The sequence below is a fragment of the Protopterus annectens genome, chromosome 8.part0, assembly GCF_019279795.1.
Source record: "Protopterus annectens isolate FY-2018-M chromosome 8.part0, PAN1.0, whole genome shotgun sequence".
Taxonomy (NCBI): Eukaryota; Metazoa; Chordata; order Ceratodontiformes; family Protopteridae; genus Protopterus; species Protopterus annectens.
The window spans coordinates 435,762,896-435,788,788 of NC_056741.1; the positions used below are offsets into that span (position 1 = coordinate 435,762,896).

The 25,893-nt window shown below is 39.9% G+C and overlaps 1 long non-coding RNA gene across 1 annotated transcript in view; it reads right to left on the reverse strand.

Annotated features, from left to right (window-relative positions):
- Window positions 1-11,297: 11,297 nt before the first annotated feature.
- LOC122808856 overlaps window positions 11,298-25,893 on the reverse strand; it is a 44,083-nt gene continuing 29,487 nt past the window's right edge. Inside the window, exons 2-3 of the long non-coding RNA XR_006365836.1 lie at window positions 12,578-12,724; window positions 11,298-11,826 (exon numbers count right to left, since the gene is read on the reverse strand). This is a non-coding gene — a long non-coding RNA (uncharacterized LOC122808856). The remainder of the gene's footprint in view (window positions 11,827-12,577; window positions 12,725-25,893) is intronic.

The window sequence follows — 25,893 nt, forward strand, 5'->3', positions numbered from 1 at the left end:
TATTGGAACTTGAACAATGTTGGGGAATACAAGCCATGCTGGATGAATAATGTGTTCCAGGTTTTGATAAATATGTATGGGGAGGACAGAAATCCTCTTACTCACATGGGAATATGTATACATGTTCAAATATTGCTTAAGTCTGTTAATGTATCTCAGACTGTGTATGCATGTTGTAAAGGTGTATTTACAGTCTTCATGTTCTTTTGTTTTGAAAAAAAATCTAAAGAATGAACAGTACAAGGACAGAGTCGGTTCTGCATGCACACGTATATTAGTTTTTACCTGAATTACTACCCTACACATGCTGGTTCAGGTTTGCAGCCATACAGCATTGCACATTTTATAACTCTACCTATGCTTTTTGCCATCCCCAGTACTATGAATTGCAAATTCAAACCTCATACACAAAGACCGTTATTGGCAGTTCTTCACTGGGAGTAAATCTATAAATGTTGTAGCACACTTACAATACTGGCTGGGTGCCCCATTGTTGACCCATATTTCCCCCAAAAGATGTGGTACAACTAGGTTTTAAAGGGGTTGAAAAATGTGCTGCAATGACCTCAATCATTAACTTACCATTGGAAATTTCCTGAACAAAGACCTAATGTCGAATTACCTTTCTGTGGTTGCATTTATTAAAGATTTGCAGTACAGTTTAAGGTGCCCGTTTTCGTCATGTTGAATCACCCAAATGCTCCTAACCAGTAAAAGGAAACTGCAGACTAATCCCCAAACCTTTTCCTCATTCTGGAGTATCCCTCCCCCCAAAGTCATTTATACATGTACATCTATCAATAAAACATGACTTTGCCATTTCTTAGCTTCGGCAGTTCAAGGGTATTTAGCTTCCTCAGTTTACAGCACAAAACCTTTAGGAATTTACCTCCTTATTTTTCACATCATAAAGCACATTAACATCTAAGACCTTTGCCTCACAGAATGCCTGCAGGGCAAGATGTTAGCATGTCTGACATCTTTCCCCTTTACTGGAACCAAAAACATTTTGGAATTGCAGGATTACAGTGAGAAATAGGCCAGTGCTGCTGCCAGTGTTGAATTAGCAGCAAAGACTAGAAGACATACAAGTGCATGACTGTGCCCTGTTGCAGCTTTGGCCTAGTTTTAAATCAGCCTCTCTCACCTTTGCGTGCCCCACTCCCCACTTATGCTAAAAGGGCCCAGGTGTTTTAAGGTAGTGGTATGGCGGTGTGAAAACTCTTCCTCACACCTAGAAGATTCTTGTCAAGGTGGCATTGAGAAGCTGTGCTTTGACTTCTAATGGGTATTGAAGACTCAAGCATATTTTATTTTTATTTTACATTTGTTTACCGGAGGTATCTGACTGAGCCAAAAAGGCTCTTTTTCAGCAGAGGCCTGGGGAGAAAAGCTCCACATAGAAAAATTACAGATATATTTAGATATTTAGACAAAATCAGTATACACACAAATTACAATAGACATGTTTTTACAGTGGTATGCATCTTTTGATAACACATTGCTGCTGTCTTCAGTGCTGTCTTCAATGCTACATCCAAAGAGTTGTGACCACATTAAGAGAGTGATTATCAATTTGCCTATCCTTTTGTGAGCTTTAACAGTTTTACCCAAAGGTCAAGCTCCAGTATTTTCCCAGGTGGTCCAGGGGAGCCACCTAAAGCTTGCTATGTTCTTCTGGCAGCTAATAGCCCTATAGGCCAGAGTTGCAGATTTGCAGACTTTCTTCCCAGACCTGTCCAAGGCCCTAACTTTTCTTGCCATTGGGAAAGATTTTAGGACCAGGAATCAAATCAGACACCTTTTGAGGATCCAGAGAAAATACATTTGGCTTTACCACTCAGTTCCTATATGGGTATTTGTCAGTGTTTTGTACCATGTGAAATGTATCAGATTCTCTTTGTAATGGGGGTGGGTGGCAGCAGCATTAAAATTTCAATGCCCAAGATGCAGCTATAAAAAGGCATCCTACACGGCTCCTAGAATACGGTGGAATAGCCAGTGCTTTTGGTGCATCCAGTTCCAAAGCGTCAAAGACATCTTTGAGCCACAAAAGCTTCACTGCCTTCCCACCTGTAGTAATTATTTATCCTAGGAATTTTGCAAAGAGATCTCCTCAGTTGAGGAATCAGAAGATATTGCATCCTTAATGTCTGAATCATAGTTCAGAGGGATAGAATACAATATTTGGGAGTGCTGCAGCTGTCATCTTCAACTTTCCCAAAAAGGTCTTCTGCCCAAAGCAAAGGATTTCTTTTAGGAAAGTGGATTCCTTACAGTGTCATGCTGCTTTCAAGAAGCCCTGAACCAGACTGAATACATTTTTGGTGGGCAGCATACTAGAGATTAGTAGAAGTGGAAGACCGATTGAGAACTTGCCTGGAAGGAGACCGGAGAAGGGGTGGGAATATGTCCTTTTGGGAGTCTTTCTAGTGGGGATGTCTGCAGTGGAAATGATGGTTCTGGGTGAAATAATCAGACTGCCACACTAAAGCCCTTTGACTTCCTCCCCAAAAAGAATGGTGGGGATCCCAGCTTTTCCTTCTGATATGACAATGCAGGTCTCTTCAGTATGCATAGGGATTTGGACATTTGAAAGAAATCTCTATCTAGGATGGAAATGCCTGGCTCTTCAGCTATGACAGCCCCAAAGGGGCTATGCCAGGTGGTTGGAATGACTAAATGCTGTATCCTAGGGCTGCAGAAAAATCACCCTTACAGTATGGACACCCTATCTGGCTACTGAGAACTTAAAATGCAGCTTCTGCATACATTTCTTCCTTTAAGGGCAAGGCAGCAGGATATTGCCAACCTGCATGTCATCACAGAGAACTGGACAAAGGCTTCCTCTCTAGCTCTGGGTAAGTAATGAAGCCTAAGTACTTTTAATGCAGTGCTCTTCATAGAGGCAGAATTCATAGCAGTTGTGTCTAATTAGAATTTGTTTACTAGTACTACATCCCCTTTCTTAGACAAGCCCTAGAAACACATCAGTATTGAACTGTATGAAACTAAGGTTACTGTACAAAATTAAGGTTCCTCAGGAGGGCACTTATCTGTTACTGAAGTCTACAGCAGACTGGTCACGTGGAGAACACAAGCTAAATGAGACATGGAAAACATCCAACATCTGCATTTGTGACCTGTGGCAAAACAGTTCTAAAATGGCATAAACCTAGGCAGACACATTTTGTACACTGACACATGCCAATGCTGCAAGGGTTGGACATATGCCACACAAAGGGAGAAGAATTCTTAGCTCTAGAAATTGTGCTGGTCGCACATGGACATGGAGGAAGTTTGGCCACGGAACAGAGTGCTTCACAAATAGTTGTGGCTAACTAGAAATACTTACTACAAGGTACAAGCAGTGTGTCACACATTTTTCACACCTATTTGATTCATGTATGTATGTATGTATGTATGTATGTATGTATGTATCTGTATAATATCTCACACACGCGCACACACACACACACACACACACACACACACACTTTCAATTCTACCCCAGCTAGGAAACTCATTTCATTTTAGAATTTTACACAATCTCCAAAGTAAATTACTACTAATTTGTATCATGAAACTGCAGATTCTGTGGAATGTAAATAAGCTAGCTTTACATACATTGTAACCTGTACTGTAGTATGCATCAGTACAACTACTAGTATTTGTAGAATACATAATACAACCCAGCATGTAAACCATAATGGAAAAGGGTCCCTTGTATTAGTTCATCTGCCTGTTAAACAACCACCAGAAGATAAAGGGGAATATTCTAATATCACAAGCTTAGAATGTTCTCCCACTCTCCCATTTCAGTTGTGTTATGCCAAGGATCAGTTACTTTCCTTGGAACTTTAACAGACACCAATGAATTTGTGCTGCTCCTTCAAAAATGGGACTATTGAACCTGTTATGTTCATAACGTCTAGCGTGTTTGTGCAGTACCCCATTCACGTACACAAAGTACTTTCCTGTACTGGTTTGCTAGCCCATCTTAGGCATGATGATTTCAGAGGACTAAACTGAAGAGTGATAATCCTCCCTTTGCTAGAAGTTGGGCAATGCATTTAGCTTCATATGCTGCAAAGTATATATTTTTTGCTGCTACAAAGACAAAGTACACTTTAAAATGGCAAGCACATGAGAACAAAGTTTAAGTGGATTTTCAAAACACATTTATGGCTCATCACTAAGAGGGGGTATGCAGAACAAAAGTAGTATAAATCATTACAGAAACTAGGAAAAATTAAAATGCTAAAGCAGATAAAGAAAGAGCTGTAGAAGTCCCTAGCTTGCCAAATCTTTTCTGCACCTTTTTTTCTGGCCATTGTAACTCTGACGAGCCCCCCGCATGGTCCATCATCTGGGGTAATCAGCCCCTACCCCCCGCCGGTAACAGACAGGGTCTTTTTTGTTCAACCATCTCATACCCACTCTACTAATAGTGAGGAAATAACAGATTGCTACTGCAAGTGAAATCATTGCTGCACACAAACCCCTCCCTCCCACCCTGGTAACACTCACACCACCGACATTGCCTTGCAATGCTGGCTCAAAGACATGCTTTTGCTTCCATGCATCTACACATTCCAGCTGCAGTGCAATACTGCTTGACAGACATAATGGTGCTCACTGCTCACCCTGCCACCACAAGGCATCAGGACTGCAGCAGGACTAAACTACTTCCCTCCTCAGTGTAGGAGACAGCAGACAGTGGTTGTCACTCCCACCCTCCCTAGCTGGATCCTCCAACACTTAAGGTTATTATTAAATTTGGGATCATCCCAGATCATAGTTAGGGATTTGTTAAGTCCGAGAATCACAGTCTAGGATTTGTTACTCCATGTCACATTGTGGTACCTATCCTGGCAATGTCTAAGCAGGCTGTGATATGCACAACACAGCCTCACACTGGGCAGAGAGGGTAGCTACATTTAATACAGCCCAATTACTCAGACAAAATTAAAAAAGGTACCACTCTTACCAATAATTTTTTATGGATCAGTAGCAAGAGATGAGATATCCCATTATGTAATGAACTTTTACTCAAGCTCAAGAAAAATGCAGAATGAAACTTACAGCAAATAGATGAGTTTGCCCAGATGTCAGGCTAGAAAATGGGAACTAGAGAAATTAAGACAGACAATGCATTAACAGGAGAGAAGAGAAAGACTGAGCTAGAATGATTTGAGAGAATGCACTAGGCATTGAAAATCTCCAGATGGATCAGAATGCAAAAATGGAAGGATGTAAAGAAAACCTTAACAAAACACACAAAAAAATTAAAGAAAGTTAAAAAATGACAAAAAGATGAATGCTACTGGCAAGCACAAAGTACTGAACACTGTGTAGGTAATCCAACTGATAGCCAAGGTCAGACATTCCTGTAGTGGTAGACCTAAGGAGCACACAGACTCGAGTGCTTATAATGCAAAGCTTGCTTGCTAGTATTGGAGATGTAAAGGTCTATCAGGTCAAATTGCATATAGATCCCCAAGTCACCTCAGTAGTACATCCACACAGGAAAATCCTCTAAGGAAAAGTGAGGCGGAGGAGAAGTAGTAGTCAGGGAATGGATTTTAACAATGGTAATATCTAATTTTATCAGTCAAGGAGCGCTCAGGATTTGTATATGTAAGAGTAGCAAAAACAGTTACACAGAGAGAGAAAGAAACCTGTACTGGATGACGAGTTAAACCTCTGGTCAGGATATCACCAGCTTGAATCTCACCCAGATAGGAGATCACAACTTTCAGCACGCGCACATGTAAGCATGATGACAAGACTAACATTGTGTGTAAACTCTTGATGTTGAAAGTGTCAGCAGGCTGTATGACTAATAATGATGATTAGTAATTCCAAATGCAGTGAGGACTGTCTATAGCAGAGATGAAACAAAGTAAGACAACACTACAGTGCCAGCAAAGTAGCTAGAATGAGAAAGCACAGCAAATGAATTATGCAACTTCTACCCCCTGGCCTTTCATGCCATGCTCTGTACAGAGGTCTTGTCTACATGTGTTTCAGTTGTTAATGGCTTTTAGAAATTCTGCAGCCAAGACAAAATTCAAACTGCTCCTCCAATAAAGTGGACTTGTCTGAACCTGCATTTCTGTCTACAAAATGCAAAGCTTGTCTGTGAAGTACCCCCAAGTGAATTTTTCTGGCGATTGCTTGGCCATCTCAAATACATTGAACTGCTGTGCTCTGTCACACTTCATAGGTTCATAGGTATATACTAGGCTAATGTCCCTGGGGCCTTTACAAGCCTAGCCCATACAATTGCCCTGGAATTGTGCCGCTTGTTAGTTCCCAGTGCCACCATCAAGCAGAGTCACTGGACTGATCCTGGGCTGAATTTCTATTTCCCATCCACTCATCAAAATTTCGCTTGAAGAGGTCTAGTGAGGCGCCCTGCTTGACATATATAGGAAGTCTATTCCAGAACAGGGGTAGTCTCTGGGTTATGAACCTGTCCCTCCAGCATGTTATGTTGATTGTGGAAATGAGGCTGAGGTCTCTGGAGCATGTGGTGCAGAGGGATTGGGATTTCTTTAGCTGTAGCCTTTCCAACAGAGCTGGGTCAGACATGGCTCTGTAAGTCAAGCAGAGATTGAATCTTAGTAGATAATATGAGACAAGAGAATAGCTGGAGTTTTTTTGTCTGTCGGCCTAGGATCCTTTTTGTGAGGTACTTTTGTGGCCTCTCCAGCTACTGCAGGTGTCTAGTGAGGTACATGCCAAATGGGGAATTATACTCTATGACTGGTCTAATGAGGGAAGAGTAGAGAGAAATGATGACCTCTTTCTTTCTGGATGCAAAACCCTTGATAATGAGATGTGTCACATAGAAGGACATTCTGACCACAATGGCAATGTGGTGGTCGAAGGAGAGGTTGCTGTCAACCTGTGTCCCCTAGATCTCTTATAACGCCTTCAGTGTTCAGTGGGCTCCAATCGATGTGGTAATTAGTGGGAACTGAGTTTTGCCTAAAGGGGATGACAATGCATTTTTTGGCATTAAACTTAAGGCATGGTTTTGACACCAGTCATTGGTCTCAGTGAGGCCTTTCTGTAGGATGTCTACATCACTTGGGGAGTTAATAATGGCTCCCAGCTTGCAGTTGTCTGTGAACTTGGTCAGCCAGAGTCCCTCCTTGTTGGCCTAGACTTCTGAGAAGTAGATGCCAAACAGGAGAGGACCCAAGACCGATCCCTGTGGGACTCCACTCACGACTGGTCGGCAGTCTGACTTGGAGTCCGCTACTTTCACACTGTGGACTGTTATCTGTGAGCCAGTTTGCAACCCACCTAATGATATAGGGATTGATGCCTAGTTTGCGGAGTTTATCAAGAATTCCTGAGTGAGGAATGGTATCGAAGGTCTTGGCTAAATGGAGGTAGGCTGTATAAACTGCCTTACCTTCATCCACCGCTCTGGTGACTGACTCAAAGTCAACCAGGTTGAGCAGGCATGATCTACCTTTCACAAAACCAAATTATGTGGGATCTAAAGTTTGGAGATTCCCTATATCCTTGTTAATTAGGTCCATGATGATGCACTCTACAGCCTTACATATCAGTCTTGTCAGGCTAATGGGGCAATAATTTCCAGGGTCTGTAGTTGCTCCTCCTTTATGGAGAGTGATGACTGCAGCAGTGTGCCATTCAGTAGGGACAACGCCTGAGGTGAGGCTGTGAGTGAACAGAGCACACAGATGTGGTACCAGTTCACTTTGTAATTTATGTAGAACACAGCCAGGGATATTATTGGGTCCCATGGAAGCTGTATTCTTGGCCTTAGACAATGCAGCTTTAACCTGTGCTGCAGTAATGTTGGGTGTCTGACATTCCAGTATTGAGAGTGGTCCTTTAGGGAGGGAGAGAGGGGTAAAATTGGCACTGAATATCTGTTAGCTCAGTATAGGAGGTACCATTGTGCAGTAACTCAGAGCAAATCTGGGTATTGCCATGGAGATTCTTGATAAAACTACAGAAGGCTTTGGAGGTTTTGATAAGGGATCTTAACTTTTTCTTGAGGCTAATAAGGGAATTTTTACAGTCTTGGGACTTCACCTTTTTCTGAAACAGTTTCTTCCTTCTGTTGTACTGTTTATTAATGGCAGGGGACCACCAGATTGGCTTCCTTTTCCTTGGAGGAGAGCATCTTGGTTCTGTTGGGTACGGCTAGTTCCATGCATTTATGCATGTGTCTGTACTGTGCATTGGTGTATGATTCGGCAGTCATGCATCTATTTTCCATTGGCATGGGTGCCGTGAAGTTAGCCACCTCTGTTTTTAGGAGTTCAAAGTTTTTCATGGTGGATACCTTTGCGGGGGGTGTGGGTGAGATGTGGAATTCCATGGTGATTAGTTTGTGGTCAGATCTAATGCCTATGTTAGTAATAACCAAGTCAAGGATGTTGCTTCCTCTAGTGGGAGTAAGAATGAGTTGGTCCAGGGCATGAGGCGTTGGGCAAGTGCATTGGTGCACGAGTAGTTTTCACAGCTGATAGTGGGGTAGTTGAAGTCACCTAGTATGAGTGTTGGGTTGGATCTTAATAGTTTCCAGGGTGCTTAGAAATGTGGAGTGAGAGTCTTGGGACATGGTTGGGGACCTATACAGGCTACGACCTGAATCCCCACCTTACCCAATGTTAGTTGTACCTGGAGTATCTCAGATGTGTTATGCTGGGCTACTAGTCTGGAGGTGTGCATATCCTTTACGAATTTGGAGACACCACTGCCTTTGGAGCTTTGGTCCATGTTCTGGTGCCAAAAGGTGTGGAATGAGTTGTAGCCTGGTAGTGCAAGGGTGCTTTCTGCTGCTTTAAACCAGGTCTCGGTTACAGCACAAATGTCAATGTTCTCCATTTTGAGGAGTGCTTTGAGCGAGTGCATCTTGAGATTTAGACTAGCATTGAGCAGCATGACCCTCAGATTGCATTTATTTATAGCTGTTGAGGTGGTAATTTTGTCTTTGGAACATCGCCTAAAAAAGGCACTATAGGGGTGGCAAGAGCCTTAGCCAGTACATGGAAACCCAGGGGTGGCAGATGTAGACCATCTCTGGCAAAGCATCGAGGTCTGTCAATCATGTCATCCCAAGCAGATAGATACTGGATCCCCTTAGCATGACACCAGTACCTTAGCCAAGTCAATCATTTTCTGTTTGTACCATGGTATCATTCTGGGTGATGGTAGGATGCTGCTCAGGGCTAGGGGTCATACTGCCTGGGCCACATAATCAGAGAGCTCCACCAGGTCTCTTTTCATGTAGTCCAGGGAGGTGCTTCTCAGGTCATTCACACCAACATGGACAATGACAGAGTCATATTTGTTGTGGAGTCACTTGAGTGAGTGTGTTGTGTCGGATTTTGGCACCTGATAGACAGCTGACTGTTACTAGGTTGAATAAGAAGGTAAGTGGGACATCAGTGTGCCTCACTACTGAGTCACCTATGATTATTGTATTGGGCAAGCTGTTTTGGCTTGGGGGCTTAGGTTGATGGGCACACTGTGTAGGTGAGCTATATGTCTTGTAGTTTGTGCTGTGTTGTGGTGGTCGAGTGTGTTTCTGCATTGGAGGTCTCTGCTGTTTGGGTAGATTTCTATTGAGAGCCTCCATGAAGGTGGGTGTGCAGTTTGTGTTTTTATGCGAGGACTGTGATGGTGGGTGTTCTGGAGGGCTATGTGTTCCATGTGGTGTGGTGCAGGTGTTGACCTTCTCCTCTTGACTAGCTATTCCAATCTTGGCTGGAGAGTGCATAGCTTTCAATTTGGAGAAATAGGCGCATTTCTCACAAGTTAGTGTTGGGAGGTAAGAGGAGAGGGTTGTTGGTGTACACGAGGCAGTTGCTACACTGCCTTAGAATGCCCAAGTTCACCAGGTTAATAGGAGAAAGCACATTAAACTGACCTGACCTTTAGACATGCCAGGAGGGATGTTCATCATTAGTAAGTACTGAAGCGGTTTCCTTATAGGACATCTAGTGCTGATAGCACTTGTGTGCTACAATAATTGCTGCAAAAAGCCTGATGAAGTGCTGGAGAATAAGCTAATTAAAAGTGCAAGTGAGGAGATAAAGTTGAAAGGGATAGAAAAAAACTGCCCAAACAGCCAATAAACTACAATTCCAGAGCCAGAACCCACTCCTCTTGTGGTAGATAGGCTACCTAGTGCTTTACCACTCCATGGATAAGCTGGAAGGCTTCCCTCTAACATAGAAGGGTCTGGGGAATTCAAAAACTTACAAAACAGTCCTGGATACAGCAAATCTGTATCTGGACTACTCTAGTAACAGGAAAGGCAGAAAACAAGTTTAGAAATTTTTTCAGAAAAAAACAAACAGTTAACTTATAGCTGGAATACCTCAAAAAGGGTTTAAAACCATGCAGCTGAAGCTCTGGATACTGCAGACCTGTATCTAGACTATGCTACTCAATTTTAAGGTTAAGAACTCAGTAAGAAAAATCTCACAGTGAAGCACAGATTAATCACTTATAGTCAAAAGAATAGCACTTGCAGTATGTAAAAATACAGTTAAACAGCAACGAAATGCATTAAAATGCAGTTAAACCATAATGAATTGCAGTAGATAGCAATGAAATATAGTTAATCAGTAGATCGCTTTGAAACAATAGCTCACAAATTACAATAGTAACAGACAGCACTAATAAAGCAGCGATTCAGTAGAACACTGTCATCAATTTAGTGAGGCTACCAAGAAGCAGTAATAAATATAGCAAACAGCAAAATGAAGTACAAACAGGTACAGTTTTTTCCCCATGCATGACACAATGGACCTGTGAAAGGAAAAAGGTTAATTAACATGGATATTTTTGCGATAGCTAATAATCATCAGATAATCTGCAGCTTTAGCACTAAATGCTTCTGTCTCTACACACCTCAGTTTGTTCTGTGTTGATCTGTAAAGCCATGTGCATACACACTGCAATTGTGCCTGGTAGCTTTGCCAAGTGTGCATAAGCCATGGCAGTAAATTCTTCTTTCTTATAAAACTTGAATGAGCAGAAAATGCTTTCAGTACCTGCAGATTTTCATGACGTGGAACAGAAAAGTTGAGTGGCTTGACCTGGTACACGGTCATCTGTAACTTTTTTGAAAAGAGGCATCTCGTTTTCTATTTCAGTGTTCTAAATGCTGGAGTTCAGCACAATATACAAGCACACTTAAGGAATACTACAGTAACACTACAGTAACATTATCCAAAGCAGACTAAACTGTCATGGAATCCTCCCCATCCAGAAAAAAGGCAAATACACATGTATGAAAGAAATGCTCATTTTTTTATTTCACATTACAAAACGGAAACTTGTTGACATCAAATTAGCCCTAGCCACAAAAATATAAATATAGAACCCACAGAACAAATGCTCACTCAGAGACTATTTCCAGGTGTTCAAGGAGACATTGTCCCACAAGAAGAAATTTGACACTAAGCATTAAAATTATTCAAGTCAAAGGAGAAGATCATTATAATACTGATAGTCTTTTTGTGTGCATGTGGGTTTCTTACTGAAATGCTTACTTGTCAATGATGCAAAATGTTATTTACACAAAGATGAAAATGGCTATACATTTTTACACAAATCAAAGTTTTCAGTCAGCTTATTATGTGTCTTTCTTTGACCTTTTTATTATGAGCTTGACTTTAATTGATGGCTCTTGCAGTACAATTCAAAGCAGGACATTACCAAACCAGCAATAAAATTCAAGAATTCTGTGAACAGTATCCTGTTGTCCGAATTCTGATCCAGACTTCTGACTAGTCCATCCAGTGCTTTAGGATTCTGTCTCTAAAGAGAAAGACATGGAAAAAAACATAATGGAGGACATGAATTAACAGCCTGTAACCTGTCTCACTAAATCCATATAGTAGTATTCCAGTAAGAAAACAAACATCTATTTCACATAGGTTATTACAGGCAATCACTATACATATGTAGAAATCTAACTTTCCGCCTCCCAACCCCTTTTGCTTGGTATTCTTGAATTCTTACGAGTAGCATAGTTACCTACACCCACAGCTCCAGCGGACTACATAAACTAAGCCCTCACATTGACACTTAAGACATTACTCCCATCCCATAAGATTTATGAAACATTTATTTTACATTTGTTGACCGGGAATGTCTGACTGAGCCAAAGCCCTTTTTCAGCAGAGTCCCGGGGAGAAAAGCTCCAGTATTATACTGATTACATTTAGTCATTTTACAAATATTGTACAAGCAAAATGTGGCAAAGCAGCTTGGTGTCAACATCAGCAATTTTTTTTAGTAGTAAATTTAAAAATCTTAGTAGAAGCTGCAACATTTGAGTAAGGTATAATTTTCTACAATTTGTGATAGAGGATGACAGTACAGTATAGGAGAGAAGAAAGGAATACATTCATCTGCAGAGTGTTATCAAGGTGGGTTTGAGCAGTGGCAGATCCATTGTCCTTTGAAATATTCTTTTAAAGTTAATTTGAATTGTTTAGAATGTTTGAGTGTTCGAATTTCAAGAGGAAGCATTTATGAATGCTAATATGAAGAGAACATTACTTACCTCAGTAAATGCATGAAATTCAGTGTTTATCATCTTTTTGAATTCATCCCTTGACATGCTAAATTTGCCAGATGCATAATTATCATAGCCAATGAGGAGACACTCCATTGCCTTTTCCAATTCTGAAGGAGCTGGCATTTTTCTTAGCTGTAAAATAAAATAAAACAGAAAGGCTCCTTAGTATGGAAGAAATAAAACTAGATTCTGGAAGTGAATCCTTACGAAACATGAGAGCTGAACTGCTGTCTTAAAGGAAATCACAGCCAGTACTTAAGAATCTTGAGTTTCCCTGGCTCAGTTCATTATGCAGCGTGTAAAATTTTTTTTAATAAAACAGCCATCTTCCCTGAATGTTTTATCACAATGAAAGATGATACTAGGAGACTATCTGGAGATTAACTGTTAGCCAATGGTATCTCATAGTAGGGAAAGAAGACCATTGGCAGGGGTTTAGAAGTTTAGCCATTAGAATCTTTATCTGCTTCATTACCAGTTCACCACAGCTTGACGAGCACTACCACTGCACTCCACTTAAGGATAAATGGCTGCCATTCCTGGGCAAGGCAAACCTTCTGGGCTCCTACCCTTCAAATAAATTCTCTAGGACACCCCATTTCCACTAGGCATGAAAACTCCATTGCATCTACTCCATACTGTGAACTCAAAAAGCCAATCCGGAGTAGGACCCACACTGTAAAGCCCTGTATCCAAGCTGCACAGCTCCTCAGTCCTTGCTCTCAAGGTTTGGCAGTCCCTCCCTCTCTCCCTGCACATCTCATTCATCTCTCGGTCTACACTCAATTCTGACTCAAATTCATAAGGTCAGTACCAAAACTTAGGCCATATTACATACATTTCAAAAATTACTGAACTCCTATGCTGGACCTCTGTTTTCTTAATATATCTACTACCTTGCCTGCATCCTTTTATGTCAATATGAGTGTTGTCTCTTACACTCGGTCACTATCTTCCTTCATAGAGCAGAGCCGGCGGTCACTACATCTGACCCCGATTTTGCAGGAGCTCTGTCACAAAGCCCTACAGCTACTTTTGTCATTGCTTCATGTAAGCATATTGATCATGAAGAACCTTGCTGCTTATTAACTTCAGTCAAATCCATGCCTGCTCTGTGAAATAGAAGGACCCCTTGCTAAGTTGGCCACTGTCTCCTTTTGCTTGACAAGTAAACTATACTGCATATGTCAGGCATTTAGTCTCATGAAATGACAGAAAACATGTTTTACTTGCACCCCTTTGTAAATTGCTTTGTTCTGGTTATAAAGTGATTGTTCTCAGTTATAAAATTGAGCTGAGGGTGGGAAGCCCACTCTATTCAGCCTAGCTTACTTCCCTACCAGAGCTGCCACCCAACCTGCTTACTCTAATATTATACTTCCTACATGCACATTTCATTTGTGACTCTTTTTCCATAGTCCTCCCCAAATCACCTTACTACTTCTATACATACACTTCTGGTTTCTTATTTTCTATTTCCTTGTCTTTTCTTTTATTTTTTAGCCCCAATCCCAACTATCTTTCTCCCTCCCATACTGCTTTGCACTACATCCATTTATAATCACACCCTCCCTAATAGTAGCTATCTATTCCACATTGTATCCTTTTCTTTTTCCAAATAAACTCTCATTTTTCTTATTTTGACTACATCATTACACTCTAGCCTTTAATATCCATCTATTCCTTACATTCCAGAGATACTAGGGCAACCTACCACTCTTCTTTTATAAACTTATACTTCCTTTAACTACACCTCCTGCAAACTCCATCCGATTCCAACTACACGTCTCCCTTCCACACCTCACTCATATTCACACACCCCTTTTTCTACATTACTATTCCACAGTATTTTCACTTGTACTCAACCCCCTATAACTGCTTCACTTCCAACAGCCCTAATTCCCCCTCTGCTTCCATTTAAGCCATCTCACTCTACAACAATCATGCTATTTTACTCATATCTCCCATTTTTCTTCTTTTTCCTTTCTACCCTAAGAACTTCTTCAGCAAAACTACTACAAAAGCAAATCTCAACTATTACCTCATTATCACCACTCAATCCCTCCACCACAAGCTTCTCCCAAATAACCCCAACACTGATCTCTATACTGATCTTCTTCTATTCCCACCCTAAAAAGTCCTCAATACTAACCACTACAACCTAAAACTAATACAAATACCCAAATTACGTATAACTCCCAAAACAACTAGATGTTCTTTCACAGCCTTAAACTTGTGTAGGGACTTGTCAAGGGACTTGAACCTCATCACAAAAATAAATGCCCCAGGGCAGATAGCCTAGTATGAACCTATGCAATTCACCCCAACCCATGTCCCATTCCTACTACACAGACATAAAAACTAAAATGTAATCACTCAGTATCAGGAGCATGTGCCATAAACTGACACACTGTCATGCCTGGTTAACACACTCTAACCCAGATATAATATCAGGAGCATGTGCAATAAACTGACATTCTGTCATGCCTGGTTAGCACACACTAACCCAGACAGCCTTGCTATTACAGAGACTTAGCTAAAACCAGAAATAAAATATACTGAAAAATTTCCCCCTGCTTACAGCATTATGAGTAGACAGAACACATAAAAAAGGTGTCAGAATAGCCCTAATTCTCCCTGACAACTTGATAATTTCCCCATACTCAAATACTACACCAAACTTCTGCACAGCCAAAATCCTTTTAACTTTTCTAAAACCCAACTCATCTAACATCTGCATAGTTGTTTTCTACATCCCTCCTGGGAAAAATATTCCCATTCTAGAAAATATTCTAGCCTAGATATCTGAAACAATACTAAATTAAATCATTATCCTATGGGATGTTAACATGACTGGCAGACATTAACCTCATACCACTCGACAAACAATATAAACCTCTGTGGCTTTAGTCCACTTATATATACTCCTACCAGATACAGCAAAAAATAAGTAACTTCCAACACTCCACCCTGGACTGGATACTAGTCTCGAACCCTTTTAACTTTACACCCTCAGGCACACTCCCCAACCTACCAGCCTATACTCAAAGGCTATCACTCAATTCACAAAGCAACACAAGTTCAAAACTATATGCAACCTACAAAAATTCAGCAAAGACTTATTTAACGAATTTCTAAAAACTATAAAACTGGTCCATCCTTAAAAGACTTCCCCTTAATGATGAAATGCAACAGCACCTCCCTAAGCATTCTTAACTCCCTAGCTGCTCAGCAAACAAAAAGTATAAAAAATAACCATGCTCCATGGCTCACCAATGAAAAATGACATAAATTTCAGTCATACAGACAACTCCGCAATCAAACAAAAAAGGACAAATGTTGCATGACAAAAGGTCATACTATTCCTACATTTAAGATAACAAAAACAACCTTATGAAATTCTGTCCCTCTGTAATGTCACTACTTAAAGCCCAAGAAATAAAAGTAATCCCAATCCATACCCCAATATACCACCTCTTTGAACAGCCACCATTCACATACTTTATATAGAGTCCATATATACAACCTAAAGGTAAACCCAACTCATCCACCGCAACTTACTACATCTACTAATACCCCCAATATTAACCTCTACAAACCTCAGGCATTACACATATACAAACAACCCCTCACTCATAACCAAAAACAAACCACCCCCAGCTAACTTTTCAGTCCATCCCTTTATCTCAAAAAAAAAAAAAAAAAAAAAAAAACTAAAATCTTGTTCAACCTTAGCAGACAACCTCCCACCAGAATACCTAAAGCTTGTTGCAAAGGCAATAGCATTACCTGTTAGCATCTCTATTAATAGAGCCATAGCTGAATCACATGTCCCTATCCTATTGAAAAGATCACACATTATCCCTTTACAGAAGGGAGGCAACTCCACTGATATCCCAAACTTTCATCCTATTACAATCTTGCCCCCCCTCCAAGATTCTAGATTAATGTGTGTACCTACTTCTCCACTATCTCACATACAACTTACTTTCCCACACTCAGCATGGCTTTAGACCTGCACACAGCACCTCAACAGCCTTATCTTTCATGGATTCCGTCAACAAATCCCGTGACACTGGCATTGGTTTATCCTCCTCCACACTTCAGTGGTTTTCTAGCTACCTAGCTGACAGGCAGCAAGCAGTAAAATGGCAAGGCTCTATCTCCCCATATCACATCACCTCCACATGTGTACCTCAAAAGATCCATCCATCCTTGGTCCATTACTTTTAAATGTCCATCAATAACTTGTATACATCCTCCTGTGAAAGCACTCTAATCCAGTATGCAGATGACTTCATTATCACCTGCGTATCAGGCACATTAACTTATCGACAACCATAGCTGGCCTTAGACATAGGCCAACTAGGAAGCCACCTAGGGTGCTGCTATAACAGGGGTGCTTTTCTAGTACTCTGGATGGTGTAGGTAGACCAAGATGGGGGCACAGGGTGGTGTTGGTGGGCACTGGAGACCTATTGCCTAAGGCACCAGTTGACCAAAGGCTGGTCCTGTCTACAACACATAACACAACAAGCTTTCTCTTCCATAGAAACATGCCTCTTCAAAGCTGAACTCCTACTAAACAAAAAACAAAGCTGCTCCACTTCATTCACAAACCCCATAGCTCTAACAAAACAAACTTCAAAATCTTTCCAGCCAGCAATGCTGAAATTGAATTGATTCAACAGCAGAAAATACTAGGTGTCACAATTGATGATAATCTCAAGTTTGACCTACACATATAAAACAGTATTAAAAAAAAAAAAAAAAGCTAGAAAGCTGCTATAACAAAACTGCCAAGTTTGCCATAAATGCAACCTCTCTAAAGTTATCACTGTAAAGCCCTACATTCTCTAAGATGGCTTGAACTCCCCTCCAAAGCCTTACATTCTCTAAGATGGCTTGAACTCCCCTCCAAAATGTACAGCTTACTATGGTATACAAAATCGTCCACAACCCACTAGCTTGTCCTGCTCTTAGCCCATTAATCAACTTTTATATCCCAAATAACCATCTCAGATCTGAAGACCGACATCTCCTCACAGCTTATAAACCTAACAAAATCCCAGGCCTAAACATTTACTCCTGCTCTGTGGCAAAACTATGGAACTCACTTCCTTTAGCTATCAAAACTGCTACTAACCTACACTCCTTCAAAACCTTTGTGAAAGAATACTTCAACAAAGCTTGGATTTGGTCCTGTATGAGCCCATGGTGAGGTACTTGTACCTTTTTCTACCTTTACTCTCTCTACTAACTTACCCTACCATCCCTTCCTCTACACATACTCCCCTGAGGTTACACTCCTACCTTTTCCACATCTATTTCTACTATCCCTTCTATCACACCCTATCCTTCTCTACTAGTACTATCCTATGCCTTCACCAATGTAATCTGTTACCATATGTCATGACCTCTAGAATATTAATAATCCTTATGATAATCATTATGTAAATAATGCTACATTTTCCTTTCCATATAACTTATGCTTGAACACTACAACTCTATTATGGCGGTTAAGTTTTCATTCTGACAAACTGTGTTGCTTGAATGTTATGACTTTATTAGGTCTGTCTAGTTTTTCATTCTGTTAACCATATGCATCTGGAGCTTTTCTACTCTGGGCCTCCACTGAAAATGGGTGCCTCATTACCCAGATGGACTTTCCCGGTAAACAAATGCCACATAAATAAGCACAGTTAACTAAAGTAGATCAACTGTTTCAAATTTAGTACTGTCCAAGCGCCACAGTTTTACTACTGTTCGCATTCTAAATTGTACCATTTGTATGTCACCAGGGCTGAGCCTGTAAGTGGTCATTCGTTGATCAGCGCTTTACCTCAGTAGACAAAATGCAAATAAATGTTTACACAGTGGCAAGGTATTTACCTCAGTAGACATATTCAATACAACTGCAGAGGGCTATTTGGTTTTTAAAGGCAGGCACTGTGGCTAAAGGAATGTATATGGCTATATAGCATGCCCAAACAGATTATACAGAAATGGTTAACATAATGGAAGGGGGGATTACAAGTGACGCTTTATACCTGCAAGAACAGAGGCTAATAATTCCCATATAAATTCTATAGACTGCTGTGGGATTGCAGTAAATGATACAAAATCCACACACTGCTGCTAAATGGTAGTAAAGCAACAACCCTCAGCATGTGTGCAGCCAGCTCAAAACTGGATTCTGTTGTCTTCCTACATTTGCACAGGTACTGAAGGACCCTGCCACAGTCTGCAGGATGCTTCTAGCAAGTGCCATGTTACATAATATGATCCTAAGGAAGCAGTTTGGGTAGAACTGGACCATGTACACATGACCAGCACGGAAGGTACAGCATCACTATACGGTGTGCTGAACTTGAGAAAGCAGCAGCAGTCACAACCCAACAACAGTGATAGTCACACATAGCAGAGCAGGTAAAGTGACAATATCTAGTCCAGAATTATGGGTCTTGAGCACACAGTGACAGCACAAACAGAACAAAATATCGACAGTATTAATGAGGCTATGCTAATCAGTGTATGGGCAACAGCCATCACTATGTATTACCATACAGGATGAAGAACAGTGGAGTGTTTATGTGCACAGGTGGCTAGGGATACAATAACATGGTTAGCAACACTGGATGGATGGCGGCATATAAATAGGAGGTAGAGATGGGGGTCTTTAAATATGCAGTTGCCTCCTCCTGCATGTGGGCAATATACCACTACATAATCGCAACCTGGGTCCACTCCCTTTAGCATCCATAGGATGCTAAGGACTCCCATGGCAGGGATGCTGTGATTGCACAACCATGACTTGGACAAGATCACTGTCAAGATGCCTTGCCAAGAGAAGTAGAACATCATTGTTGATCATGATGAGGGGTAGAAGAGACTCCTCCTATTCAGCCTGCCCAGGTACACTTGGACAATACTGCCAGTCGGGATAGTGACTATACTTGAAGTCCTCTACATGGATGCAGACAGAGAAGCAGTATGTGCCTCCATACATTTCACAAGGTCAATCGGGTAAGCAATATCAACCAAATGTTACAATTAATGGTGTCAAATACCCTTGTAAGGCTGTGCTGTGTTGGTTATAGCCAAATTAGATGCAGTGCCCTCATCTCTGTTGCAGCCAGTGGGGAGCACCATTGCTACTCACAACCACTGTGGATCTCTTCCCCCAGTGGAGATGGTGAGCACTCAAGACTGTAAAGTCTCAGGTTCATTTATGGGCAGTGATGGGAGTAATGCGTTACAAAAGTAACGCATTACTGAAACGTATTACATTTTTAGTAACTAGTAATACTAGGCATTACTTTTCAATATAGTAATGCAGTAATAGTAATAAGTTACTTTTTTAGTAATGCAAATGTGCATTACTTTTTGCGTTGCAAGGGGTGCCATAATTTCCAATTTTTTTCTCTTTGGTTTTTATTTTTCACACTTTGTGAGCTGATGTCATCACGTGCGTGATGGCATTAGCACCGTCAGGGCTACCAGCCTGTCAGAATTGAGCTCAAGGAGCTCACACTGTGCACACATTTCTGGCTGTTCAAATGCTCTGTGAGCAGGAAGGGATTATTTAACTGCATGCACTCCAAATGGGAAGGGATTATTTAACTGCATGCACTCCAAATGGGAAGGGATTATTTAACTGAATGAAATTGCAGACTCCGAACGGGAAGGATTATTTAACTGAATAATGAAATTTCAGTAAGGAAACCTTATTTTTTACTGAATTATGTTCAGCGAAGGTGTGTGTGTGTGTGTGTGTGTGTGTGTGTGTGTGTGTGTGTGTGTGTGTGTGTGTGTGTGTTGAAAGCATACGTATTTCCTGTGGGGATCTTCAGTTTCAGCTTGGCACATGTAACTTTATGCAGCATATTTTCTGTTTTTACCCAGATCATAGGATTGCAGCACATAACATCCAAAGCCTTTTTGACTCACCCACTTTTGAGAAGTACTGTGGCAGAGCTGTATCAGGAATGATCCTCTATATAGATAATTTGTGACAAGGTAGTATTTTACTGAGATAGTCCACATCTGTGATTGTGTGTGCTTTGCATGTGTATATGTGTGCATGTGTGTGTCTCATAACTGTTTCTAACAAGTCTCAGAGTATACAGAACCATGTGAAACAGAAAGTTTGTCTGTATCTCAGAACTATGTGCTGAAAATTCATAGGGCCTATAGATTCATGTTGATATAGAAAGTACTAATACACACAAGACTGCAAATATGAGAGAGTGTGTCTGTTTTCACATGTGTGTGAATGTGCATAAATGACGTGTCTGTATATGGCTGTGTGTGACACAGAGGATGTTAGGGTCTGCTGCTGACCACAGATCTACAGATTCCCAGCCTGTACTTCACATAACAGCATTACTTTTTGTGCCTTTTGACTTCCCTCCCTCCCTCCTTCTGTATTATACATCCAGTCCACAGCCTTGCACTCATCTGCTAGCCCTTCAGGAAAGGCCAACATACTACTGATTTCTTCTTTCTTGTACCTTTCTTCATTTACTTCCAAATACTGTAACAAATTAATATTACTGCTCAGATAAATGCATTTCCACAGGACCACTAACTATACCATATACAATGTTAAATTTTGAGGATGTCTTAGTGCTTTTTAGATTTTATTACAACTTCATGAGTAAGATGCATATTATTCATTCACTCAGGAATGAGGCCGCACAAAGGATTACAAGGTTCTTGAGATTCTTGGTAAGAAGCAAGTGTGGATGCTGTCTTATTGCTACCATAGTCTGTAAATATAACCTGACTTGAGTGGTTGAATGTCTTAAAAAGGTATAGTGATAACAACCAAAATTGTCCCTGACCATTTTTTTCAGTAGCTGCATTCATTTTGATTACCATATGATAAATACATGTGTGTGTGTGTGTGTGTGTGTGCGTGTGTGTGTGTGTGTGTGTTGAATTCATTAAATAATGACAGGCATTTGAATTTCAAACTTCATATTCTTCAGAAAATAAATGGAAACAAAACCTTTTATTCTAGCAATTTTCTAAATTTATAAGATCAGTATTTGAAATTTGTCCCTCTTTCGGGGCTGTATCCCCCCCTTGTTGGCTTTGTCCAGGCTTTTTGTGATAAGAGCTATGGTGAGAAGTGAGAACTGAATTCACTAAATGATAGCTATTTAAGTTTCAGTCTTCCTATCTTTCAGGAAACTGCTGATTTAGCATAGTCCAGGAACTGAAACAATACTATGTAAAATGACCAAAATGACCAGATATCACCAGAAAGTGACAATAATACTCCGATGACCTAGAAGACTTTATTACGTTCAAAAATACAAATGTTAAGCGCTTTTACCCAGCAAAATTGGGCTTCATCAGAATGTAATAGTAACAGAATGCTGGTGCTTAAATATAAACCTTGGCGCCAAACATTTTTTCTTTAAAAAGACATGCACATAATAAAATGTTCAACTGATAAAATACGTTGTTTCTATCATATATAAACAACTAGCTGCTCCAATATATTACTGTAAACCATAAAAATGAATTGATGCATTCTACTGTATACATTAATTGAAAATTCATAACTAAATGTTTGGCGCCAAGGTTAATCTAATCTAAAGAAAAATAATCTTCTCAAACTATCAAACTCCTATAACAACATTGCCAGATTTGCCACTGGTAATGCATTTCGAACACACCATTGTCTGAATCTAAAGCAGCTAGATTGGCTTGAACTCCCTAACGTGCTCTTTCCCAACTTACCATAGCTCATAAAATCTTTTACCAACCAAATAATACTCCAATACTTGCTAACCTAATTACCCCTTATAATAATCTTAATTCCCTACGCTCTTACTTGCCAGCATAAGTAAGTCCAATAACCTGTCAGGTGATGGCCTTTTCACCAATACTGCTGGGAAACATTGGAACCTTCTACCTACTGATCTAACTCCACTTCCTTCACTGGCACTCTTTAAACTAAAGCTTAAAAGTCACCTAAAATCACACTGGTTATGTCCCTGCACTAACCCTGATTAATCTATTACCTTTCCTGTTAATATCCCCTTATTGCCCATGGCTACACAATCATACTCTACATACCCCTCTGGATACTAAAAGTTGTTATTGTAAAAATATATATCCACAGGCATTTATGTTAACTAACAATGAACTCTAGTGTATCTCTCATCAAACAACCGCATGATGTTATATTACTTAATACTCACCTTCATAATAATGTACTTTTTAAAATCCTCTTTTTATTCCAAATACCTCTTACTTTATTTGTTATACTTTATTTGTTATAAAATTGTATATTAAATCTTGTGTTATACTGGAGCTTTTCTCCCTGGGCCTCTACTAAAAATGGAAATTTATCCAGTTTGACTAGCCCGGCCAACAAAATGTAAAATAAAATAAATAAAAATAAATAAATTCATCGTAGTTCCATATACAAAAATTCATCATGAAATTCAGTTAAGAAAAATAGTAATAATAAGCTTAGACTAATATATGTATATAACTAAATCACTAAGAGAATACTGCAACCAACTTGATATACATTAAAAATGAATAAGCATATAATGTATAAAATATACATAAGAAATATAATGTAATAAATGTAATTAATATGGTATTGCATAAATAACACATGGAATCTAAATTGTAAAATGTATATTAGTATTATTGTCACTTTCTGGTGATATCTGGTCATTTTACATAGTATTAATTTGGCATACTGGTATGTTGCTTTGACTGTAGTGCACAGCATTCTGGGTTCAAGACTTGCCAGTGAAATGCATGGTGGTAACACATTTTATTCTAGCAACTTTCCAAAATTATACAAGCAATGTTTAAAATGTGTCCCTGGGTTTTGGCCTTTTGTCCCCCACCCCCCAAAAAAACCTGAAATAAGTGCAAGAAGCTGTGCACGTAGTGTGAGTGTGGAAGTAGACATTTATGATGGAAATGTTCTGAACTGGGCAGTTTTGTCATTATTGGTTCATGCATTTTGTTTCATTGCCTACAGTACAGCCTACTGGAAAAATGTTCAAACAAGAAATTTATAATGTGCTCTGTATAACAAGTGTGCTGTATTATACAAGGAATATGATTTAATAAAGTCAGGAATGTGTATCAAAGAAAAGAACATGTGTATGTTTCTTGTTTTGTGTGCAAGGGGCCAATGATTTGAAAACAGACCAAAGGTAATCTTTATCCGCCACTGGCCAGATGCATTTTCTTTGGATGTGGTGTGGGTTTCAAGGAATGCAGGTTTCAAAAGCAGAAAAGCATTAATGCAAACTCTACTTTCATTGTGAGACAGTATTGCTTTGTTTAGCAGAAGTCTATTAGTGTTTTTGCATTGTGCTGTAAAATGTAAAGAGACTGTGTGTGAGAGATCGGAGAAAGAAATAGTGAGTGAATGCATATATGAAAGCTGAAGAGTGTGTGTGTGAGAGAGATCGGAGACAGAAAAGAGTGAGTGAATGCATGCAACAGACTGTGTGTGTGAGAGAGGATGTGCAATTTGCTGTAAACTGACTGAGTGCATGAGTGTGAAGTAAGGGTTACCAGTTTAGCTATTTGACTTGTTTGGTTTTACTTATTCTCAGGTTGGTGAGAGAGAGAATTTATTTGTATCTTCTTTTTCAAAACTCAAACTCTAAAAACATAAGGTATGTTTCTGCAGAGGAAAAACAAAAGTGTAGCACATGAAAATTGAGTTGTTCATACTGTACTGTATTTCTTTGATTTTTTTTCTGCTTGCTTGAGAGTGCCGGTTGCTTGCTAGGTTGTGATATTTTCGTTGACTTCGTTAGATCTATATTACATTTTCTGTAAGCATTTTTGTGTCCTCAGCATTAGTTTTAGCAGATTAGTCTAATGTATGTTGTTGAAAATTTGATGGGTTGTAACTTGTTACAGTCTTGTGTTGCTGGCTGTATGTACATTGATTTAAGTATTAAATTGTGACTCTGATTATAAAGACTAGTCTGTGGGACTTTGTAAACTGTAAAATGCTATTCATCATTATTGTAACACTGTGTATACAACTTTAATACACTCGTATTCATGTGCAGTAAGCATGTATTCCTCACACACAAGTACTGTTTCAGTAAATCTAAAAACGAGAATTGATAAACTATACTTATGTAAAAGTAACACAAAAGTAACTAGTTACTTTAGTTAGTAACTAGTAATATATTACTTTTTAGAAAAGTTATAAGAAATAGTAATATATTGCTTTCACTTAAAGTAACTAGTAATAGTAACTTAACTAGCACAACATTGTTTACGGGCAAGACTAAGTATTCACTCTAAAAAGTGGGTGAAGTTCACCCAGGACCTAGGATGGAGACAAGTACTAGACAATCCAACTTACCTACTCTGCCATCATTGACATGTCAGATACACAATGTTCTACATGACAGGCAGCATAGGGTGTGGTCTGCCTTCTGTCCATTTATGCGGCTACACAGCAATGTGTTGCATTACTAACATAGTGCTTCATCCAAAAAAAATGTGTGGGGGCTTGTCCATCCTAATGCTCATGTCCACTCAATTCATGGATGATCACAGAACACCGCCCACATGCAGAGATGACAAAACACTTCCAATTGAGATTAGCCTGCTTCATCTTAGTGACACCCACCCATGATGGGCCTCTCAACTGCCATCCAATGTGCCTTTGCCTTGGTAACCCATAACACATCAGTAACACAATTATGGCATTGCTGCAGTGTGCAAGACCATTAAAGCTACTGTGGTTACTAAATGAGCACAGATTAAAAGTCCATCAGTACATCCAACATGCAGTTCAAATACCAAAACCAAACGGAAGAGGTTTCACTTTATAAAAGAGCACTCCAACAAGACTAGGTACATAAGCTCAGACATATCTACTCCTTAATCTCCTATAAGAGTCATTAACTGACCCATAGGTTTAGTTAAACTTCTTTCAGCTAGCCAAACTAAAGCCATCTTAGAACAAAACTGCAAAGTCTACAAGTAACCACATTAGCTAAACAGAACTGTCTGCTACTTCATTCCATTAACTGTCAATAGAGGTTTCTGATCTACTGATGACCAACACAATGCATCTGAAATTCTCCAGGTGCAACTAACAGTAGGTAAGACTGCAATCCAAACTGTAGCTTGCTACAGATCCCCCACCATACCCCAAGATTCTCACTGCACCTTTCTAAACATACTGGAAAATATCAAGATAGAACCAAACACCCTAATACTGGGTGATTTTAACTACCCTGCCATTAACTGGGAAAACTACTCATGTACAAACACCTTTG